This window comes from Macaca fascicularis, chromosome 5 (assembly GCF_037993035.2).
Source record: "Macaca fascicularis isolate 582-1 chromosome 5, T2T-MFA8v1.1".
In the NCBI taxonomy this organism is placed as follows: Eukaryota; Metazoa; Chordata; class Mammalia; order Primates; family Cercopithecidae; genus Macaca; species Macaca fascicularis.
The window spans coordinates 152,023,143-152,030,316 of record NC_088379.1 but is presented as its reverse complement, the minus strand read 5'-3'; the positions used below and the strand labels follow the sequence as shown (position 1 = coordinate 152,030,316).

Below are 7,174 nucleotides of genomic sequence, written 5' to 3'. Positions count from 1 at the left end.
ATGAAGTGGGACAGAACAAGGCAAGCATCTGAGGTATGTGTGTGTCAGAGAGGGACTGCAGTGGCACAGAGCCTAAGCAGATTGAAGATGGTCCACAATAGGGTGTCCAATGTCAGAATCCATGCAGGCTGGAAAAGGCATCCCTGCAGGGGTAGACTGGTGAGTTTGAGCCTGATCAGAGTTTGGAGGATGTCCATGCAGAGGGACAGAGGTAAGTTGGCAGAGAGTATCAACCCTGAGCAGGGTGAAGAGTGAGTCCATGTGGAGGTGAAGCTGGAGTAGGACAGGAAGAGAAACTCTAAGGAGGGTGGCCTGGGGTGGGATGTCAGAGCTCAAGCAGGGAGAGGAGAGTGTCCTTGTTGGAGGTGGCCTGGTGGGAGGTGACCCAAGCAGGGTCAGGTGCGGTGCCTCACAGTGATGTGATGTGAGCTGTCAGAGTCCGAGCAGGGAGAGGAACTGTCTACATGGAAGGAAGGGCAGCTCAGAATGTGGAATCATAGCTATGCAGAGAAGAGGAGGCAGCCTCGCAGGGGAGGACTGATGTCAGATTACATACAGTGGGATGGATCAATTACATAAATACATAAAAAGTAATTGAAGGGCTGAGCACGGTGGCTCACGCCTGTAATCTCAGCACTTTGGGAGGCCAAGGCAGGTGGATCACAAGGTCAGGACTTCGGGAACCAGCCTGGCCAACATGGTGAAACCCCGTGTCTACTGAAAATACAAAACAAATTAGCTGGGCATGGTAGTGGGTTCCTGTAATCCCAACTACTCAGGAGGCTGAAGCAAGAGGATTGCTTGAACCTGGGAGGCGGAGGTTGCAGATTGTGCCACTGCACTCCAGCCTGGGTGACAAAGCGAGACTCCATCTCAAAAATTAATAAATAGATACAAATAATTGAGACAGATTTCTCACTTTTGGAGAAGGGAGTTAGAAATACAGAAAGGGAGGAAACTAGAATAAGCCCAGTTGTTAGATTGGATATGTAATGTCCATGTGAACTCCTGGTCTCTGATAGATAATAGATAGGAAGATGGATAAATAGGTAGATACACAGAAAGATAATTAAAAATATAAATGTATGGATATGGAAGTTATCTGTGTATGTATTACATACATATATTTTCTAGCTTTCCCTACTGAGAGGGGTGGAAGCAGTGACACTCCAATAGCAATGAACACACCTAACACTCACATCTTGGCTTTTAAATACCATTTTCCATGCAAAAGAGCCAGGGCTCCTTGAGAAAATAGCTAATTTCAAGGATGGGGCAGGGAAAATATGAAACAGGACATCGTGTGCCAGAAAGTAAGGATGTGCTACAAGGATGTTGGGAACAAGTCAAAAGGAAATAGAAATGAGCTTAAATTGGCTTCTTGTAGCCAAAGTTGGGACAATTTGAGCATAAAAATAATGATAGTAATGGGTTATAACCCGCTAAATGAAATAGGAAATTCATTTAGGTATAAATACATTTACAAATAAATAGAAAATTTGGAGAGAAGCAGGATATTTACATAGTTTCAAAATATTTCTGCACAAAATAATTGTTAATTTCTAAGGATAAAGGAAGAATTTTGTAATGGAGAAGCTTTGCAGATACCACTTCACTCAAGAAATCAAAGTAAACATCATTAGTAATGGGACTAATAAAAATGACTTGTAATCTGGTAGAATTCAGTGAGAACATGTTGTCACCTCTGAAATATTCTTGCCAAAAAGGCATAGTCTGAATTTAATCAAAAAGAAATACTGAACAAAGCCAAATGGAGGGACATGCTACAAAGTAACTTGTCTGCAATGTTTCCAGTGTCAAAGTCAGGAAAATCAAGGAAAGACTGCAAATCTGTTCTAGGCTGAAGGGACTAGACAACTGAGGGACATGACAACCAAATGCACGATTCTGGATTGGATCTTTTTTTTTTTTGGTTCCCAAGTTTTATTCAAGAACTCATACAAAATATTCCAGATAAATGAAATTTAATCCTCATCTTCCTCCTCTTCTTCGTCCTGGTTAATCTGGAAGTAACATAATTCACTACTCTCTTTGCTGTTAGCAACTACGCGCAACCAGTCACGTAGATTATTCTTCTTCAAATATTTTTTGATGAGATATTTCAAATACCTTTTGGAGAAAGGCACCTCAGATGTCACGGTGATCTTGCTCTTGCTCCTTTCAATGGTCACCACCGCTCCACCAAGGTTCCCAGCTTTTCCGTTCACTTTGATCCTTTCTTGCAAAAACTGCTCAAAATTGGCAGCATCCATGATTCCATCTTCTACAGGGAAGGTGCAATCAAGAGTGAACTTCAGAACCTGCTTCTTTTTTTTGCCCCCCTTCGCCACAAGTTTTTTCACTGGAGCCATGGCCACAGCAGAGTTAGAAAGGGCTGGATTGGATCTTTTTGCTCTAAAGTGTATCATTGGTGAAATATACAAAACTTAGATGGCATTTGAGGATTAGTTGGTACTATCACTGTGAGCTATCATGGTTAATATCCTAATTAGATCCCACTTGTCAATTTTGACTTTTGTTGCCATTGCTTTTGGTGTTTTAGTTATGAAGTCTTTACCCATGCCTATGTCCTGAATGGTATTGCCTAGGTTTTCTTCTAGGGTTTTTATTATTTTAGGTTTTACAGTTAAGTCTTTAATCCATCTTGAGTTGATTTTTGTATAAGGTGTAAGGAACGGGTCCAATTTCAGTTTTCTGCATATGGCTAGCCAGTTTTCCCAATAGCATTTGTTAAATAGGGAATCCTGTCACCATTTCTTGTTTTTGTCAGGTGTTGCAGGAAGTCAGGGACTGCGAACAGAGGGACTGGCTGGAGCCGTGGCAGAAGAACATAAATTATGAAGATTTAATTTTAATATGGACATTTATCAGTTCCCAAATAATGCTTTTATAATTTCTTATGCATATCTTTACTTTAGTCTCTTAATCTTGTTATCTTCATAAGCTGAGGATGTACATCACCTTAGGACCACTGTGATAATTGTGTTAACTGTACAAATTGATGGTAAAACATGTGTGTTTGAACAATATGAAATCAGTGCACCTTGAAAAAGAACAGAATAACAGCGATTTTTAGGGAACAAGGGAAGACAACCATAAGGTCCGACTGCCTGCAGGGTTGGGCAAAAACAGCCATATTTTTCTTCCTACAGAGAGCCTATAAACAGACGTGCAAGTAGAAGCGATATCACTAAATTCTTTTCCTAGCAAGGAATATTAATATTAATACGCTGGGAAAGGAATGCATTCCTTGGGGGAGGTCTATAAGCGGCCACTCTGGGAGTGTCTGTCTTATGCGGTTGAGATAAGGAGTGAGATATGCCCTGGCCTCCTGCAGTACCCTCAGGCTTACTAGGGTGGGGAAAAACTCCGTCCTGGTAAATTTGTGGTCAGACCAGTTCTCTGCTCTCAAACCCTGATTTCTGTTAAGATGTTTATCAAGACAATATGTGCACTGCTGAACATAGACCCTTATCAGTAGTTCTGGTTTTTCCCTTTGTCCTGTTCCTTCAGAAGCATGTGATCTTTGTTAGACCCTTATTAGTAGTTCTGCTTTTTGCCCTTTGAAGCATGTGATCTTTATACCTACTCTCTGTTCTTACACCCCCTCCCCTTTTGAAACCCTTAATAAAAACTTGCTGGTCTGAGACTCAGGGGGCATCACAGTCCTACCAATATGTGATATCACCCCCAGTGGCCCAGTTGTAAAATTCCTCTCTTCATACTGTCTCTCTTTGTTTATCAGCTGGCTGACACTTATGGAAAATAGAAATAACCTACGTTGAAATATTGGGGGTGGGTTCCCCCAATAGTCAGGTTTGTCAAAGATCAGATGATTGTAGATGTGTGGAATTATTTCTGAGGCCTCTGTTCTGTTCCATTTGTCTATATATCTGTTTTGGTACCAGTACCATGCTGTTTTGGTTACTGTAGCCTTGTAGTATAGTTTGAAGTCAGGTAGCATGATGCCTGCAGCTTTGTTCTTTTTGCTTAGGATTGTCTTGGTTATACAGGCTCTTTTTTGGTTCCATATGAAATTTAAAGTAGTTTTTTCTAATTCTGTGAAGAAAGTCAGTGGTAGCTTGATGGAAATAGCATTGAATCTATAAATTACTTTAGACAATATGGCCATTTTCACAATATTGATTCTTCCTATCCATGAGCATGGAATGTTTTTCCGTTTGTGTCCTCTCTTATTTCCTTGAGCAGTGGTTTGTAGTTCTCCTTAAAGAGGTCCTTCACATCCCTTGTAAGTTGTATTCCTAGGTATTTTATTCTCTTTGTAGCAATTGTGAATGGGAGTTCACTCATGATTTCGCTGTTTGGTCTATTATTATTATTGTCTGTTTGTCTATTATTTGTCTATTATTGTCAATTATTATTATTATTTTTTGAAATGGAATTTCGCTCTGTTGCCCAGGCTGGAGTGCAGTGGTGCAATCTTTGCTTACTGTAACCTCTGTCTCTGGGGTTCAAGCAATTCTCCTGCCTCAGCCTCCAGAGTAGCTAGTATTACAAGCGTATGCCACCACATCTGGCTAATGTTTATATTTTTAGTAGAGGCGGAGTTTCACCATGTTAGCCAGGCTGGTCTCGAACTCCTGGCCTCAAGTGATCTGCCCACCTTGGCCTGCCATAGTACTGGGATTACAGGTGTGAGCCACTGCACCCAGCCAGCATAATTCTTAAAGCCTTACTATATAGTTTGTGTATGTGACACTCCAAACCTCATGTTGAAATTTGATCCCCAGTGTTGGAGTTAGGACCTGGTGGGAGGTGTTTGGATTGTGGGGGCCAGATCCCTCAGAATGGCTTGATGCTATCCTCACACTAATGAGTGTCTTCTTGCTCTATTCATTCCATGAGAGCTGGTTGTTAAAAAGAGTCTGGCACCTCCCTCCCTGCTTTCTCTCTCTCTCTCTCTCTCTCTCTCTCTCTCTCTCTCTCTCTCTCCCCCTCCCTCCCTCCCTCTCTTTCTCCCTATTTCTCCCCATGTGATCTCTGCCTGCTCCTGTTCACTTTCCACCATGAGGGGAAGCAGTCTGAGTTCTTTACCAGAAGCAGATGTTGGTGCTATGCTTCTCGTACAGCCTGGAGAACCATGAGCCAACTAAACCTGATTTCTTTACAAATTACCCAGATTTGTATATTTCTTTACAGAAACAGAAATGAACCAAGACAGAAGCCTAGGACATTTAGAATGGTAAATGAGCATTGGCTTCAACTTAATGTCACCAGTTGCATTCGCCTGTAACAAGAGAGTCAGCCTGTCTTTTGAGACTTTGACTTCTCTTCTCTAGCTATAAAAGTCCTAAATGATGTCTTATTCCAATATAAAGCTGTTTTATCTGCATTGAAAATCTGTTGTTCAGTCTAGCGACCTTTATCTATTATTTTAGTTAGATCTTCTGGATAAGTTGCTGCAGCTTCTACATCAGCACTTGCTGTTTCACCTTGCACGTTTATGTTATAGAGATGAGTTCTTTTCTTAACTTCATGAACCAACCCCTGCTAGCTTCAAATTTTTCTTCTGCAGCTTCCTCACCTCTCTCAGCCTTCTTAGTATTAACTAGACTTAGGTTCCTGCTCTGGATTTAGCTTCGCCTTAACAAAAGATTGTGATTGGTTTGATCTTTTATCCAAACAACTCAAACTTTCTCCATATCAGCAATAAGCCTGTTTTGTTTTTTTCTCATTTTTTTTTTTTCTCATTCATGTGTTTGCTGGAGTAGTACTTTTAATTTCCTTCAAGAAGTTTTCCTTTGTATTCACAGCTCAGCTAACCATCTGGCTCAAGAAGCTTAGCTTTCAGCCTGTCTTGGCTATTGACACGCCTTCTTCACTAAGCTTAGTCATTTCTAGCTTTTTGTTTAAAGCAAGATATGTGCAACTCTTCCTTTTACTTGAACACTTAGAGGTTGTTGCGTGGTTACTAAATGGCCTAATTTCAGTTATTGTGTCTCAGGGAGGCCTAAGGAGCGGGAGAGCGATGGGGGAATTGCCAGTCAGTGAAGCAATAGAAACACAACATTTATAGATTAAGTTCACTGTCCTACATGGGCATGACTCCTGATGCTCCCAGATAATTACAATAGTAACACCAAAGACTAGCGATCACAGATCACTATACCGGATATAATGATAATGAAAATGTTTGAAATACTAAGATGTGACAAAGACACAGAGTGAGCACATGACATTAGAAATGTGGGTCTCATAGAGTTGGCAGATGCAGGGTTACCACAAACCTTCAATTTGTAAAAATTGCAGTATTGTGAAGTACAATAAGGCAAAGTGCAATAAAACAAGGTATGCCTGTATTTAATCAATATTTTCAGAAGTGACTTGCGGCCTTCCCAGGCTCATATTTCTCCCTTCTCACCTAACAGTCCCTCTTTGGTCTGACACTTCTGCTGCAACCAACTTCAACTTGTGTAGGGCTTGCTATAGTCTGTGTTTTCCTGAATCTATTTTCAAGATCTATGACTTAGTTATCTTTATGTACCTGGTACCAGATGCAATGCCTGGCACAAAGTATTGCCCAATAAATACATATTAAATAAATAAGTGAAGATAGAGGTGCCCTCTTTGATCCAGGTCTATAATTTTTCTTTTCATGTTATTCTTCAAAAAGGATTGCAGTCTTTTTCCTTATCCTATGCTTCCTCTTGTGAGAGTTTAGGAGTAGGAAGTTGCTTATCCTTATTATCATCTAGTATCTTTACATACAGTATGATCAATGGCAGGACACTAATTTCATCAGATCAGGTTCTACTTTGGCTGCCTCTGTGGAGGCATGAATCTCAGAGAAGTTGTGCCTTCTGTAAGCTCTATTACATATGAAACTGGAGGCAGCCTATTTCCTCACTTTTTATTCTATCAATACATTTGTCATTATCTTCATTCTCTCAGAAGTGACCTTACATGATCTTTCTCTTTTATCTTATAAAACATATTTCAGTGTGTTCCCTCACCCAGTTTTCCTCCCATCCCATTGATCATGAGAGCAAAATTGCATTAGACTGAAACAAGCCTGGCTCCCAGGGCTGCTGACCAAAGGCAGTTCACAGCCCTGGGGACATCTTCTCCCCAGTGTTCAAACCTCACATTCCATTCTGGTCATGCTTTCCGTTGTTAATCCTGGCTTTAGATG

The 7,174-nt window shown here is 40.8% G+C and overlaps 1 pseudogene; it reads right to left on the bottom strand.

The window, feature by feature from the left end:
- Positions 1-1,920: 1,920 nt before the first annotated feature.
- On the bottom strand, positions 1,921-2,381 carry LOC102146067 (large ribosomal subunit protein eL22 pseudogene; annotated as a pseudogene).
- Positions 2,382-7,174: the final 4,793 nt, after the last annotated feature.